General features: G+C 45.9%; 1 protein-coding gene across 2 annotated transcripts in view; it reads right to left on the reverse strand.

Moving 5' to 3' along the window:
* The window catches only part of LOC110515416 (A disintegrin and metalloproteinase with thrombospondin motifs 7), a 177,938-nt gene that overhangs the window by 925 nt on the left and 159,759 nt on the right, over positions 1-17,254 (reverse strand). The gene's annotated exons all lie outside the window — the stretch shown is intronic.

Raw genomic sequence — 17,254 nt, forward strand, 5'->3', positions numbered from 1 at the left:
TAACAAGGCTCACAGAGGAGCACTAACAAGGCTCACAGAGGCGTGCTAACGAGGGTTGTTTGTGTTATGAATGCTTGACAGGCTCCTTCAGGTCAGGGCACTGGGACGTCTGAATTCAACAGAGATGTGCACCATGGGGACAACAACTTAAAGCAATCTGAAAGGCACAGCTTTACAGCAATACAAAAGCACAGACACTAGCAACACTCATTAGATACAATATGTCAGAGTCCTGGTTCACATTACATGTGTGGTGAGAATGTAACTATGTGATTGTGAAATAACCAAAATGCAAGCATGGTTTTCTCATATAGGGAAAGCTGAGAGGGACTTAACAGCATGACAACAACTTGCTACAGCCACAAATACCACTAGCGAAGCAGCACATGGTTCACATTACATGGATGTCATAAGAGTATGATTAAATGACACAACGAAAACATGTCTTCATGATAACGGGATTGCTTCATTATAATGGGATTTGCTCAAGGCACAATATTATAATGACATTTCACAAGTTACACAATGAGAAACATCATCATCGTCGCAGCCAAATCAGCTATTGTGCATTTTACAAGGTGATGAGGAGTTTTCCTAATCTTTCATCACTAATGGTCTCAGTCATCCAAGGTCACTTAAACAAGGTATAGCTAGTATGAGACGCTAACGGTGCCAAATCACTATCATCTGTATGCATGACGTAATTAAGACAAATCCTATGCTAAAATATACATGTAAAGCATATAGGGGCCTGATCTGAGACAGAGAGAAAGGGGAAATTAAAGTCTGCTGAGGCCTCAGGGCTGATATGTACCAGATCTTAGTGATAGTAGTGAGTGTTGCTGACGATGTTCATTCTGACCGAGCAATACAGATCCTTTCAACAAAAACATACAAATGAAAGACATTTATGAGACATTAAAAGTGATGAAGAACAATATAGTTATGCGCTATATGTCCACATTCATCTGTGCTTTGGAAGGGAGATCAACCCTGTATGATTTTAACTTAGTAGAGTATATCTTCAGATCAAATCATACCTCGCTGTCAATGGGAAATTTAGACAAATACTGTATAATTAAAACATTTCAAATAATTCCCCTGAGAAATCCCAGATAAAAAAAATATAATGTGGGGTTTAATAACCAAATAATATCCCCATCGGGTGCAAAATGATAAAGCTTGTGACTGTAGATAACCTTCTGTAATGGATGAAAACGGTTTTCAGCGCCTGCAGATGTATTATGGGAATGATAGATTGAAGCCACGGTTGCCGAGGGAAAATGAGGGCAGAAGTTCTTTAGAATATTTATCCTCTCGCAGCACCATTAAAGCACATCAGTGAATATGAAATGGAAAGAGGAATACATTATTCAATTAATAAAACATTGCCAGAGGATTATTGAAAACGAACAGAAATAAGAACAATAATGAGCTACACGGTGCTCTCAAGCGGTCCTGAAGAGGCTCTCTTTTCCAGTCTACAGTAAGATTTATCTTTCATTTCTTTCAACTGATAATGCAAGGCCAGATCTTAGTGATTAGAATCACAATGAAAATTGAAGACAGTTGTTGTGGATTAGTTACTTGAAATAGCAATATATTACATATGACATACTTTACAATATTACTATGAATGGAAAGTAAAGCGTTATATTACTTGTGACTCATAAAAATGTATCAGATTACATAACACGCTACCTTTGTAACATTATCCCCAACACAAGGAGGATATGTCCTTAGAAGTGGAGACGAGGATGTTGAGTTATTGGGAGATTGTGCATGATCGATCGATCGCCTCTTGCATTAAAAAGATAAATGTAATTGAAAAAATGAATAGTAAGCGATGGAGTTGTCTTGTGATGAATCTGTAACCAATTCGGTTTAAATTGCCAACTAACTTGAAAGGAAGGTGAGGAGCTGAAAGGAAGGTGAGTCTCGGTAAGCTAGCGTAGCAACAGAGGAAGGTGAGTCTGGGTGAGTTAGCATAGTGACAAAGGAAGGTGAGTCTGGGTGAGTTGGCATAGTGACTGAGAGGAAGGTGAGTCTGGGTGAATTAGCATAGTGACTGAGAGGTAGGTGAGTCTGGGTGAGTTAGCATAGTGACTGAGAGGAAGGTGAGTCTGGGTGAGTTAGCATAGTGACTGAGAGGAAGGTGAGTCTGGGTGAGTTAGCATAGTGACTGAGAGGAAGGTGAGTCTGGGTGAGTTAGCATAGTGACAAAGGAAGGTGAGTCTGGGTGAGTTAGCGTAGTGACAAAGGAAGGTGAGTCTGGGTGAGTTAGCGTAGTGACTGAGAGGAAGGTGAGTCTGGGTGAGTTAGCATAGTGACAAAGGAAGGTGAGTCTGGGTGAGTTAGCATAGTGACTGAGAGGAAGGTGAGTCTGGGTGAATTAGCATAGTGACAAAGGAAGGTGAGTCTGGGTGAGTTAGCATAGTGACTGAGAGGAAGGTGAGTCTGGGTGAGTTAGCATAGTGACAAAGGAAGGTGAGTCTGGGTGAGTTAGCATAGTGACTGAGAGGAAGGTGTGTCTGGGTGAATTAGCATAGTGACAAAGGAAGGTGAGTCTGGGTGAGTTAGCATAGTGACTGAGAGGAAGGTGAGTCTGGGTGAGTTAGCGTAGCAAATGAGAGGAAGGTGAGTCTGGGTGAGTTAGCGTAGCAACTGAGAGGATGGTGAATCTGGGCAAGTTAGCGTAGCGACTGAGAGGATGGTGAATCTGGGCAAGTTAGCGTAGCGACTGAGAGGATGGTGAATCTGGGCAAGTTAGCGTAGCGACTGAGAGGAAGGTGAGTCTGGGTGAGTTTTTAAAATATATTATTTTTATCCCCTTTTCTCCCCAATTTCAAATCAAACTTTATTTGTCACATGCACCAAATACAACAAGTGTAGACTTTACCGTGAAATGCTTACTTACACAAGCCCTTAACCAACAGTGCAGTTCAAGAAGAAGAAAATATTTACCAAGTAGACTAAAATAAAAAGTAACACAATAAGAATAACAATAACGAGGCTATATACAGCCCGGATGAGCTAGAGTAGCAACAGAGGAAGGTGAGTTCGGATGAGTTAGAGTAGCGACTGGGAGGAAGGTGAGTCCGGATGAGTTTTATTTTTTTATTTTTTATTTCACCTTTATTTAACCAGGTAGGCTAGTTGAGAACAAGTTCTCATTTGCAACTGCGACCTGGCCAAGATAAAGCATAGCAGTGTGAACAGACAACACAGAGTTACACATGGAGTAAACAATTAACAAGTCAATAACACAGTTGAAAAAAAAAAAAAAGAAAGGGGAGTCTATATACATTGTGTGCAAAAGGCATGAGGAGGTAGGCGAATAATTACAGTTTTGCAGGTTAATAACACTGGAGTGATAAATGATCAGATGGTCATGTACAGGTAGAGATATTGGTGTGCAAAAGAGCAGAAAAGTAAATAAATAAAAACAGTATGGGGATGAGGTAGGTAAAAATGGGTGGGCTATTTACCGATAGACTATGTACAGCTGCAGCGATCGGTTAACTGCTCAGATAGCAGATGTTTGAAGTTGGTGAGGGAGATAAAAGTCTCCAACTTCAGCGATTTTTGCAATTTGTTCCAGTCACGAAAGTTAGACTAGCGACTGGGAGGAAGGTGAGTCTGGATGAGCTAGCGTAGCGACAGTGGAAGGTGAGTTTGGATGAGTTGCTGCAGGTGCTGAATAAAAACAAGACATAATCCTGTGAATAAAAGCAGACAGGATACACACATACACAAACAGTCACCGAGAAGCAAAGCTTTATTTTTAACCATGACTCACCTTTGTCAGCAGCAATTGGCGTGGAGGTATCCTGTCTACAGTGTGCTTTAAGTATGCTCAAAGCTTCCTTCTCCAGACAAATTCTAATATTGCTGTAAAGCTAGGTAGCGAGACCCCCCAGAGAGCTGGGTTGCTATCATATTAAACCCAGGAAGAGCATTAGAAATTGAAATAAATATGCCTTTCTTGGCACATACCATTTGCTGAAACTATTCTAGGAACTGGAGTCATTTGTAATGCTGAGATTCCAACATCACTGCCATCCTGAGTTGACTCCTTGCTTAAATCATAGAGTCCAGGGTAATATATTGTACATTTCACCAAATATCTCACAACAAGCAAATCTCATTGCACACTAATTAGCTAGAGGAGCCATGTTTTTTTCCCTCACTGGACAGCTGGTAAGTACGTTTCAAGTTTGGAAATCTAACCCACCAGAGCCCAACAGCAAGAACATTCAGGACAAAATATACAAAACATATACAAACAATAACCAGCAATGAAGTGGTGGTATACGAACATATCAGCGTCTCATGAATCTGAATCATGGTAGATGAGCCATCTTAAATGGGGAATTCTAGGTGAATGTCAAGGTCAAGATAGTAGTCAAGGGGGAGATAGTGGCTGTAGTAGTTAGTACTGTATATTATGTTCCCATATGGTTTCATCAGCCAGCTTCACAATACACAGTGATAGGAATAAAGAAAACACAGTATATTGTGAAGCGAGATCGACTGAAGCATGTGGGACAGAATATGCCGGCTGCAGGCTTTCTATCTATCTACTCTGACACACATCCAAGACATACAATGTACAGTACTTTATTCCATTTTAAAATGATGAATATCTAACAAATCACAAAAACATACAAAGAGCATCTTGCTCTAATAAAACAGTATACAGCCAATCTTGAGCTAATAAACAGCGAGATGAACTCCGGTTGTTCACACTTCTACAAGTTAAATTATTGTGTCAAATGTTCCAACTAAGACGGCACCACACAACTCTTCCACATACAGTATTCCTCCTACTGTACTTCATCATTGAACAGACATGGGTACTTAACAATCCGCCTCAGTGTTTTTCGCCCCTACTGTAGCTGGGGGCTGGAAGACAAGCCATGGCTTGAGAGCATTCAGTCAAGTCCAATACCCTCCTGTCTTAACCAGCTCCACCACAGAGGGTTCAGTCAAGTCCACTACCCTCCTGTCTTAACCAGCTCCACCACAGAGGGTTCAGTCGAGTCCACTACCCTCCTGTCTTAACCAGCTCCACCACAGAGGGTTCAGTCAAGTCCACTACCCTCCTGTCTTAACCAGCTCCACCACAGGGGGTTCAGTCGAGTCCACTACCCTCCTGTCTTAACCAGCTCCACCACAGAGGGTTCAGTCGAGTCCACTACCCTCCTGTCTTAACCAGCTCCACCACAGAGGGTTCAGTCGAGTCCACTACCCTCCTGTCTTAACCAGCTCCACCACAGAGAAACCAATTCATCTCTCAGTCCTCAGAAGCTTCTGTCAGCGCAACATAATTTCCATTTGCTGCCCCAGATCACAGAGCGCCCTAACATCACAGGGGTCAGAGGTCACAGCTGAAATGCTATCCCGCACTGTTTCCTGCACCCCTCCCCCTCACCACCTCCCCTTCTCATGGTATGATCCACTCCCCCACTAACCGTCCAACCCCTCCCACATGGAAAAACATGACAGTACACAGAGAGAGGGGGGAGAGAGGCATATCCTGTAGGCCTGCTTGATGTGGACTTCCTCTGGCTTTCCACTCTCAAACTGTACTGGAAGCAGCAGTATCCATGGACTATTATAGCACCGGGGGGAAATTTGAAGCAACTGGAACCTCTTGTTCACAGACCTCTCGTCCCACGCCACTGTACTGTACCGTATCCTCTTCACTGTGACTGAATATAACCCAGGGTTTATTAGACGTACTACTGGGGCATGACTCCGGGAGAGACGGGATGACCTCATTCACATTGGAAATGCAGGCCAGTAGACCAGGGAGAGGTTGGACCTGGCAAGAGGATCACAACGCATTGGTTTAAAGCTACATCAACAACAGTGTTAATTTCGTCAACAACAACCATGATGAAAAATACTCAACAACCTACTTTTCCTGACTAAAACTAGGACGATAACGAGACGAAATGCCCTGGAAAAAACACAATAACTATTACAAATTAATTTTAGTAGATGAAAATGTAACGAGACGAGAATTCCACATGAAACTAATGGACATTTAATTTGATATGAAATGTGCACATGATGGAAGTTACAGGAAGCCTAATGTCATGCCCTGACCTTAGAGATCCTTTTTGTTCTCTATGTTTGGTTAGGTCAGGGTGTGACTCGGGTAGGAAAGTCTATGTTCTCTATTTCTTTGTTTTTGGCCGCGTGTGGTTCCCAATCAGAAGGCAGCTAGCTGTCTATCGTTGTCTCTGATTGGGGATCACATATAAGTTGTAATTTTCCTTTTGGGTTTTGTGGGATCTTGTTTTCTGTTTAGTGTCTATCAATTCCAACTTTCAATTTCCAACTTTCTACCAAACCTGTCTGTGTGTGCTCAGGGGAAAAGCGCTTTGGAGAGGGAGCTGTGCGGTTTGGAACTCCTAGCCGGCCTGTCGGTCTGTCTGGATCAATGAGTCTCTCCTTGGACAGGGGCTTCCCCAGAGTACCCCTCATTACTGACTTGTGGAAGCTGCCCAGCGCTGTCAACTTTCACACAGAGAGAGAGACAGAGAGAGAGAGGGTGGGGGGGTTGAAAGAGAGAGAGAAATTAGAGCGAAATAAGAGAAGAGGTGTGACAATTAGAGGAGAAGAAGAGAAAGTGAGATTGGGATACACACCACTACTCACTGAGTTCACTGAGACTGAAGGCTTTGCACTAAGTCACAGCCCACTGCACACATCAGGCTGCAAAGAATTTCCACCTTCCCCCTTGCCTGGCAGCCTCCCCTCACTGTCCATAGTAATAAACTAGGCCTGGCAGCCTCCCCTCACTGTCCATAGTAATAAACCAGGCCTGGAGGCCTCCCCTAACTGTCCATAGTAATAAACCAGGCCTGGCAGCCTCCCCTCACTGTCCATAGTAATAAACCAGGCCTGGCAGCCTCCCCTCACTGTCCATAGTAATAAACCAGGCCTGGAGGCCTCCCCTCACTGTCCATAGTAATAAACCAGGCCTGGCAGCCTCCCCTCACTGTCCATAGTAATAAATCAGGCCTGGCAGCCTCCCCTAACTGTCCATAGTAATAAACCAAGCCTGGCAGCCTCCCCTCACTGTCCATAGTTATAAACCAGGCCTGGCAGCCTCCCCTCACTGTCCATAGTAATAAACCAGGCCTGGCAGCCTCCCCTAACTGTCCATAGTAATAAACCAGGCCTGGCAGCCTCCCCTCACTGTCCATAGTAATAAACCAGGCCTGGCAGCCTCCCCTAACTGTCCATAGTAATAAACCAGGCCTGGCAGCCTCCCCTAACTGTCCATAGTAATAAACCAGGCCTGGCAGCCTCCCCTCACTGTCCATAATAATAAACCAGGCCTGGCAGCCTCCCCTAACTGTCCATAGTAATAAACCAGGCCTGGCAGCCTCCCCTCACTGTCCATAGTAATAAACCAGGCCTGGCAGCCTCCCCTCACTATCCATAGTAATAAACCAGGCCTGGAGGCCTCCCCTCACTGTCCATAGTAATAAACCAGGCCTGGCAGCCTCCCCTCACTGTCCATAGTAATAAACCAGGCCTGGCAGCCTCCCCTCACTGCCCATAGTAATAAACCAGGCCTGGCAGCCTCCCCTCACTGTCCATAGTAATAAACCAGGCCTGTCAGCCTCCCCTAACTGTCCATAGTAATAAACCAGGCCTGGCAGCCGCCCCTGACTGTCCATAGTAATAAACCAGGCCTGGCAGCCTCCCCTCACTGTCCATAGTAATAAACCAGGCCTGGCAGCCTCCCCTAACTGCCCATAGTAATAAACCAGGCCTGGCAGCCTCCCCTCACTGTCCATAGTAATAAACCAGGCCTGTCAGCCTCCCCTCACTGTCCATAGTAATAAACCAGGCCTGGCAGCCTCCCCTCACTATCCATAGTAATAAACCAGGCCTGGCAGCCTCCCCTAACTGTCCATAGTAATAAACCAGGCCTGGCAGCCTCCCCTCACTGTCCATAGTAATAAACCAGTCCTGGCAGCCTCCCCTCACTGTCCATAGTAATAAACCAGGCCTGGCAGCCTCCCCTCACTGTCCATAGTAATAAACCAGGCCTGGCAGCCTCCCCTCACTGTCCATAGTAATAAACCAGGCCTGGCAGCCTCCTCTCACTGTCCATAGTAATAAACCAGGCCTGGCAGCCTCCCCTAACTGTCCATAGCAATAAACCAGGCCTGGCAGCCTCCCCTCACTGTCCATAGTAATAAACCAGGCCTGGCAGCCTCCCCTCACTGTCCATAGTAATAAACCAGGCCTGGCAGCCTCCCCTAACTGTCCATAGTAATAAACCAGGCCTGGCAGCCTCCCCTAACTGTCCATAGTAATAAACCAGGCCTGGCAGCCTCCCCTAACTGTCCATAGTAATAAACCAGGCCTGGCAGCCTCCCCTCACTGTCCATAGTAATAAACCAGGCCTGGCAGCCTCCCCTCACTGTCCATAGTAATAAACCAAGCCTGGCAGCCTCCCCTCACTGTCCATAGTAATAAACCAGGCCTGGCAGCCTCCCCTAACTGTCCATAGTAATAAACCAGGCCTGGCAGCCTCCCCTCACTGTCCATAGTAATAAACCAGGCCTGGCAGCCTCCCCTCACTGTCCATAGTACTAAACCAGGCCTGGCAGCCTCCCCTGACTGTCCATAGTAATAAACCAGGCCTGGCAGCCGCCCCTCACTGTCCATAGTAATAAACCAGGCCTGGCAGCCTCCCCTAACTGTCCATAGTAATAAACCAGGCCTGGCAGCCTCCCCTAACTGTCCATAGTAATAAACCAGGCCTGGCAGGCTCCCCTAACGGTCCATAGTAATAAACCAGGCCTGGCAGCCTCCCCTCACTGTCCATAGTAATAAACCAGGCCTGGCAGCCTCCCCTCACTATCCATAGTAATAAACCAGGCCTGGCAGCCTCCCCTCACTGTCCATAGTAATAAACCAGGCCTGGCAGCCTCCCCTCACTGTCCATAGTAATAAACCAGGCCTGGCAGCCTCCCCTCACTGTCCATAGTAATAAACCAGGCCTGGCAGCCTCCCCTCAATGTCCATAGTAATAAACCAGGCCTGGCAGCCTCCCCTCACTGTCCATAGTAATAAACCAGGCCTGGCAGCCTCCCCTCACTGTCCATAGTAATAAACCAGGCCTGGCAGCCTCCCCTCACTGTCCATAGTAATAAACCAGGCCTGGCAGCCTCCCCTAGAAGCCTGAAGCATTAGGGTTGAAAGCGTGAAGCATTAGGGAGGAAGCCTGAAGCATTAGGGAGGGAAGCCTGAAGAATCAGGGAGGGAAGCCTGAAGCATAACGGAGGGAAGCCTGAAGCATAATGAGGGATACATGAAGCATTATGAGGGATGCCTGAAGCATAATGAGGGAAGCCTGAATCATAATGAGGGAAGCATGAAGCATTAGTGTTGGAAGCCTGAAGCATTAGGGTTGGAAGCCTGAAGCATTAGGGTTGGAAGCCTGAAGCATAAGGGAGGGAAGCCTATTATTATTTGACCATGCTGGTCATTTATGAACATTTGAACATCTTGGCCATGTTCTGTTATAATCTCCACCCGGCACAGCCAGAAGAGGACTGGCCACCCCACATAGCCTGGTTCCTCTCTAGGTTTCTTCCTAGGTTTTGGCCTTTCTAGGGAGTTTTTCCTAGCCACCATGCTTCTACACCAGCATTGATTGCTGTTTGGGGTTTTAGGCTGAGTTTCTGTACAGCACTTTGTGATATCAGCTGATGTACGAAGGGCTTTATAAATACATTTGATTTGATTTTCTGAAGCATAAGGAAGGGAAGCCTGAAGCATTAGGGAGGGAAGCCTGAAGCATAAGGGAGGGAAGCCTGAATCATCATGGAGGGAAGCCTGAAGCATCATGGAGGGAAGCCTGAAGCATAATGATGGAAGCCTGAAGCATCATGGAGGGAAGCCTGAAGCATAATGGAGGGAAGCCTGAAGCATAATGGAGGGAAGCCTGATGCAAAATGGAGGGAAGCCTGAAGCATAATGGATGGAAGCCTGAAGCATAATGGAGGGAAGCCTGAAGCATAATGGAGGGAAACCTGAAGCATAATGGAGGGAAGCCTGAAGCATAATGGATGGAAGCCTGATGCATAAGGGCAGGAAGCCTGATGCATAATGGAGGGAAGCCTGAAGCATAATGGATGGAAGCCTGAAGCATAATGAGGGAAGCCTGAAGCATAATGAGGGAAGCCTGAAGCATAATGAGGGAAGCCTGAAGCATAATGGATGGAAGCCTGAAGCATAATGAGGGAAGCCTAAAGCATAATGGCTGGAAGCCTGAAGCATAATGAGGGAAGCCTGAAGCATAATGGATGGAAGCCTGAAGCATAATGAGGGAAGCCTGAAGCATAATGAGGGAAGCCTGAAGCATAATGAGGGAAGCCTGAAGCATTAGGAAGGGAAGCCTGAAGCATAATGAGGGAAGTCTGAAGCATACACTGATTTCCCTGTTGCTGTAAGTGGATTATAGACGAGAAATGTAACTGTTTATCACATGCTGGCTCATGCTTTACCTCTGTCTTCTTCAATACGTAGCGCACACACACACACACACACACCATACCACACTTCCTGTTTGAAGCATGAGAGCGAAGTTTGACGGAAATGGCCTTTTAAATTGTATTTTATGTTGTTTTATTCTTAGCCCCTTATTGACTAGTCCTTCTGTCTGCTTATATGATTCACATGGTAGAGAGGGGGCTACAGCAGAATGAATGACTTTCCACCAGAGAAGCTCCATTAAAGTCCCCTACCACGTGTATCAGACAGGTGGACACGTGTGATAACACAGACCTGCTCAGTGCCAATCCAACCAGGTTGATACATGTTTTTCTATAAGCTTTTGTCTGTCTTATTAGCCTTTTCTCCTGGGTGTTCCAGGCAGAGAAACCACATGAATTCTCTGTTATGAACTATTTCATCCAAGGTCCTGTAATAGAATGTGAAGAACTGAGGCTTTGTGTGGACTGGTCCAATTTGAGGGAAGAAACACTGATGGGGTCTTTCATCTGGCTCTATACAGGGCTAATGGAAGAACAAGGCACAGTGTATTCACTGCACCAGCAGCACTACCATAGAAGACACCTGATGTTCACTCAAACTGTTATTGAGTCAGTGAGAGGCCACGTTGTGAGCATATGAACATACTGCTCTACTTTTGTTCATGGTGTGGAGCACTTCAGTGGAGGACAGAGCTTTTACAAATGTTACATACAACGGTCACCACACCAGTATTCTTTAGTATTCTTCAAATCAGGATGCTATTGTTATTAGATGTGTTATAGTGCTGCTTATGTAGCATGAACAAACCTTAATGAGATTCATGCGCCCACCAGTACACCCCAGTCAGTCAGTACCAGTACCTCCCAGTCCGTCAGTACCAGTACCCCCAGTCCGTCAGTACCAGTACCCCCCAGTCAGTCAGTACCAGTACCCCCCAGTCCGTCAGTACCAGTACCCCCATTCCGTCAGTACCAGTACCCCCCAGTCAGTCAGTACCAGTACCCCCCAGTCAGTCAGTACCAGTACCTCCCAGTCCGTCAGTACCAGTATCCCCCAGTCAGTCAGTACCAGTACCTCCCAGTCCGTCAGTACCAGTACCCTCCATTCAGTCAGTACCAGTACCTCCCAGTCCGTCAGTACCAGTACCCCCCAGTCAGTCAGTACCAGTACCCCCCAGTCAGTCAGTACCAGTACCTCCCAGTCCGTCAGTACCAGTACCCCCCAGTCAGTCAGTACCAGTACCCCCCATTCAGTCAGTACCAGTACCCCCCAGTCAGTCAGTACCAGTATCCCCCAGTCAGTCAGTACCAGTTTCCCCCAGTCAGTCAGTACCAGTACCCCCCAGTCAGTACCAGTACCCCCCAGTCAGTCAGTATCAGTACCCCCCAGGCAGTCAGTACCAGTACCTCCCAGTCCGTCAGTACCAGTACCCCCCAGTCAGTCAGTACCAGTACCCCACAGTCAGTCAGTACCAGTACCCCCCAGTCCGTCAGTACCAGTACCTCCCAGTCCGTCAGTACCAGTATCCCCCAGTCAGTCAGTACCAGTACCCCCCAGTCCGTCAGTACCAGTATCCCCCAGTCAGTCAGTACCAGTATCCCCCAGTCAGTCAGTACCAGTACCTCCCAGTCAGTCAGTACCAGTACCCCCAGTCAGTCAGTACCAGGACCCCCCAGTTAGTCAGTACCAGTATCCCCCAGTCAGTCTGAAGACTGGCATGCCAGACAGTCACATGGACATACTCTGGGGATTGTAGGTTTCTGTTTCTGGGTAAGAAAGGTATGGGAGAGACCCTGGACTGGTTCTCTCCCATAAGACCTTGATAGCGTGACACACCTGACACTTTGTAAAGCCCAGGTACACACACTTCCCTTTGGGGGGATAGCCATGACACTCACATGCATGACTACACAGAGACACACATTCGCATGCATGAACACATAGACACACACACTCACATGCATGAACACACATGAATGAACGTACGCACGCATGCTAGAGGTCTTCACGGGTCCAAAAAGTTAGACCCGTTCCGAAATGGACCTGCGGCTTTCACACCCGGACCGAATATATGTTTTTGAAATATAGAGACCTGTTCCGAACGGACCCAAGGACAACTAGACCCGTACCATATAGACCAGATAGTATCAGGTCATATCGACCTGAGAGTATCAGTACCCGATCCCATCCGAATCAAATCAAAGTTTATTTGTCTCGTGCGCCGAATACAACAGGTATTTACAGTGAAATGCTACTTAAAGGCTCTAACCAATTGAGCAAAAAAAAGGTATGTGTGTGTGTGTGTAGGTAAGTAAAGAAATAAAACAACAGTAAAAAGACATTTGAAACTAACAGTAGCAAGGCTCTATACAGACACCGGCTAGTCAGGCTCATTAAGATAGTATGTACATGTAAGTACCGTTAAAGTGACTATGCTTATATGATGAACTGAGAGTAGCAGTAGCGTAAAAAGAGGGGTTGGCAGGTGGTGGGACACAATGCACATAGCCAGGTTAGCCAATGTGCGGGAGCACTGGTTGGTCGGGCCAATTGAGGTAGTATGTACATGAATGTATAGTTAAAGTGACTATGCATATATGATAAACAGAGAGTAGCAGCAGCGTAAAAGAGGGGTTGGGGAGGGGGTTGGCACACAATACAAATAGTCCGGGTAACCATTTGGTTACCTGTTCAGGAGTCTTATGGCTTTGGGGTAAAAACTGTTGAGAAGCCTTTTTGTCCTAGACTTGACACTCCGATACAGCTTGCCATGCGGTAGTAGAGAGAACAGTCTATGACAGGTGGCTGGGGTCTTTTTACATTTTTTATGGCCTTCCTCTGACACCGCCTGGTGTAGAGGTCCTGGATGGCAGGCAGGTTTGCCCCAGTGATGTGCTGGGCCGTACCCACTACTCTCTGAAGTGCCTTGCGGTCAGAGGCCGAGCAATTTCCGTACCAGGCAGTGATGAAACCGGTCAGGATGCTCTCGATAGTGCAGCTGCAGAACCTTTTGAGGATCTCAGGACCCATGCCAAATCTTTTTAGTTTCCTGAGTTGGAATAGGTTTTGTCGTGCCCTCTTCACGACTGTCTTGGTGTGTTTGGACCATTCTAGTTTGTTGTTGATGTGGACACCAAGGAACTTGAAGCTCTCAACCTGCTCCACTACAGCCCCGTTGAGGAGAATGGGGGTATGCTCGGTCCTCCTTTTCCTGTAGTCCACAATCATCTCCTTAGTCTTGGTTACGTTGAGGGATAGGTTGTTATTCTGGCACAACCCAGCCAGGTCTCTGACCTCCTCCCTATAGGCTGTCTCGTCGTTGTCGGTGATCAGGCCTACCACTGTTGTGTCGTCTGCAAACTTAATGATGGTGTTGGAGTCGTGCTTGGCTATGCAGTTGTGGGTGAACAGGGAGTACAGGAGGGGACTGAGCACTGAGCACATGTTGTTACCTACCCTCACTACCTGGGGGCGGCCCGTCAGGACGTCCAGGATCCAGTTGCAGAGGGAGGTGTTTAGTTCTAGGTTCCTTAGCTTAGTGATGAGCTTTGAGGGTACTATGGTGTTGAACGCTGAGCTGTAGTCAATGAATATCATTCTCACATAGGTGTTCCTTATGTCCAGGTGGGAAAGCGCAGTGTGGAGTGCAATAGAGATTGCATCATCTGTGGATCTGTTTGGGCGGTATGCAAATTGGAGTGGGTCTAGGGTTTCTGGGATAATGGTGTTGATGTGCGCCATTACTAGCCTTTCAAAGCACTTCATGGCTACGGATGTGAGTGCTACGGGTCTGTAGTCATTTAGGCAGGTTGCCTTTGTGTTCTTGGGCACGGGGAGTATGGTGGTCTGCTTGAAACATGTTGGTATTACAGACTCAATCAGGGACATGTTGAAAATGTCAGTGAAGACACCTGCCAGTTGGTCAGCACATGCCCGGAGCACACATCCACATGTTGACCTGTTTAAAGGTCTTACTCACATCGGCTGCGGAGAGTGTGATCACACAGTCGTCCGAAACAGCTGATGCTCTCATGCATGCTTCAGTGTTGCTTGCCTCGAAGCGAGCATAGAAGTGATTTAGCTCATCTAGTAGGCTCGTGTCACTGGGCAGCTCGCGGCTGTGCTTCCATTTGTAGTCTGTAATAGTTTGCAAGCCCTGCCACATCCGACGAGCGTCTGAGCCGGTGTAGTATGATTCATTCTTAGCCCTGTATTGACGATTTGCGTGTTTGATGGTTCGTCGCAGGGCATAGCGGGATTTCTTGTAAGCTTCCAGGTTAGAGTCCCGCCCCTTGCGAGGAAAAAGGGTAGGCTTGCAAGCCGAAGAACACCATCCCAACCATGAAGCATGGGGTGGCAGCATCATGTTGTGGGGGTGCTTTTGCTGCAGGAGGGACTGGTGCACTTCACAAAATAGGCGGCATCCTGAGGAATGAAAATGATGTGGATTGTGGAAGACTACCCGAAACGTTTGACCCAAGTTAAACAATTTAAAGGCAATGTTACCAATTGAGTGTATGTAAACTTCTGACCCACTGGGAATGTGATGAAGGAAATAAAAGCTGAAATAAATCATTCTCTCTACTATTATTCTGACATTTCACATTCTTATAATAAAGTGGTGACCTAAAACAGGGGATTTTTACTAGGATTAAATGTCAGGAATTGTGAAAAGCTGAGTTTAAATGTATTTGGCTAAGGTGTATGTAAACTTCAGACTTCAACTGTAACTCTTTGTGTTGTTGTTTGTTTAGTGTTTTCCAATTTTGACAGAAGTGGCTAGTCTATGGATTCTTCAATTACATTGAGCTGATTTCTGACGTGCTGTTCCTTCTTTTTCTGTAGTGTATTTCTGTATTGTTTTAGTGATTCACCATAAAGAAGGTGTAGGCTCAGGTTTTCTGGGTCTCCGTGTTTTTGGTTGGATAGGTTACTCAATTCCTTTCTTAGGTTTTTGCATTCTTCATCAAACCATTTTTCATTGTTGTTTATTGTCTGTTAGACATTTTTAGATTTGATAGGGAAGCTAAGAGGTCAAATATATGGTTTAGGTTTTCTACTGCCAAGTTTACAACTTCAGTGAAACATTTTGTCCAGGAAGTTGTCTAAAAGGGATTGAGTATGTTGTTGCCTAATTGTTTTTTGGTAGATTTCCAAACTGCATTCCTTCCATCTATAGCATTTCTTAATGTTACTCAGTTCCTTTGGCTTTGATGCCTCATGATTGAGTATTGCTCTGTTCAAGTAGACTGTGATTTTGCTGTGATGTGATAAGGGTGTCAGTGGACTGACGGAATACTCTGAGACTCTGGGTTGAGGTCAGTGATAAAGTAGTCTACAGTACTACTGCTAAGAAATGAGCTATAGGTCTACCTACCGTAGGAGTCCCCTCGAAGCCTACCATTGACTATGTACATACCCAGTGTGCGACAGAGCTGCAGGAGTTGTGACCCGTTTTTGTTGGTTATGATGTTTTAGTTGTGCCTAGGGGGGCATATGGGGCGGGGAATGCTGTCACCTCCAGGTAGGTGTTTGTCCCCGTGTGCTGAGGATGTCAGATTCTTGTCCAGTTCTGGCATTTAGGTCGCCACAGACTAGTACATGTCCCTGGGCCTGGAAATGATTGATTTCCCCCTCCAGGATGGAGAAGCTGTCTTCATTAAAGTATGGGGATTCTAGTGGGGTGATATAGGTAGCACACAGGAGGAAATGTTTCTCTGCTGAGATAATTTCCTTTTTAATTTCTACCCAAATGTAAAACGTTCCTGTTTTGATTAATTTAAGAGTGAGTTAGGTCCTCTTGCTCTCTCTCGCGCTCTCTCTCCCTTTCCCAAGGTTGCTGTTGACGCATATCCCCCGGTAGTTATTGGGGTCAAATAATGCACTATATTAAAGTATTCAGCACAACATAACAATGTGGTTTTGAATTGTTAGCTACAAAGTTTATGCTGCAAGCTTAATAAACAGTGATTTACAACTGCCCTCAACCAGTGTTGTTTCCATGATGTAATCTGGACAAGGACAAGTCATACCAAGGTCAAATCCTCCAGGAGATGGACCACACAGAGACTTTAAAAAGACAAAATGGCCACCATTCTCGACATACCTCAGGGATTTGAAGGAAACACCTCTCTGGGTAGTGGTGAATGTCAGCAGTTAAGACAGGATCTGCGCCACTACCCCTCTCCGAGACTGGATTACAGAGATTATAGTTTTATACCACAGATCATTATTTAGGGATAGAAGCATTTGAAATGCCACAGCAATATTTCAACAAGAACATTTCTCCAGTCAACATCCTAAAGTCAGACAAACAGAAATAATAAAATATCTGCTAACACAAAAATAGAAGCTTCGTACTAGTCAACCAATTGTCTTCACAGGGCATGTGAGTACCACCCTCACAGACAGCACAAATGAGCAAAAACAAAACGTAGCCTTGAGTGTTTTTTGAAGGGAAAACTTTTGCATGCCAAAATCTTATTGAAAAAAATCTGCAAAAGCCTCGTTGATTGATCACTAAAATATAATTGTGCTGCAAGAGAGATGTGGACTGCTCAACGGAGCACACAAGTCCAAATACCACAGACACTGCAAATGAGCCAAAATAACTTGTCTCTGAATAACGTTACATTTAGAGTAATGTTTTTTTTCCGGGTTGATAACAGAGGTGCCTATGTCACAATCAGTCCTCAGCCCAAGAATAATGAGACATTCGTAT

This window comes from Oncorhynchus mykiss, chromosome 26 (genome assembly GCF_013265735.2).
Source record: "Oncorhynchus mykiss isolate Arlee chromosome 26, USDA_OmykA_1.1, whole genome shotgun sequence".
NCBI classification, from domain to species: Eukaryota; Metazoa; Chordata; class Actinopteri; order Salmoniformes; family Salmonidae; genus Oncorhynchus; species Oncorhynchus mykiss.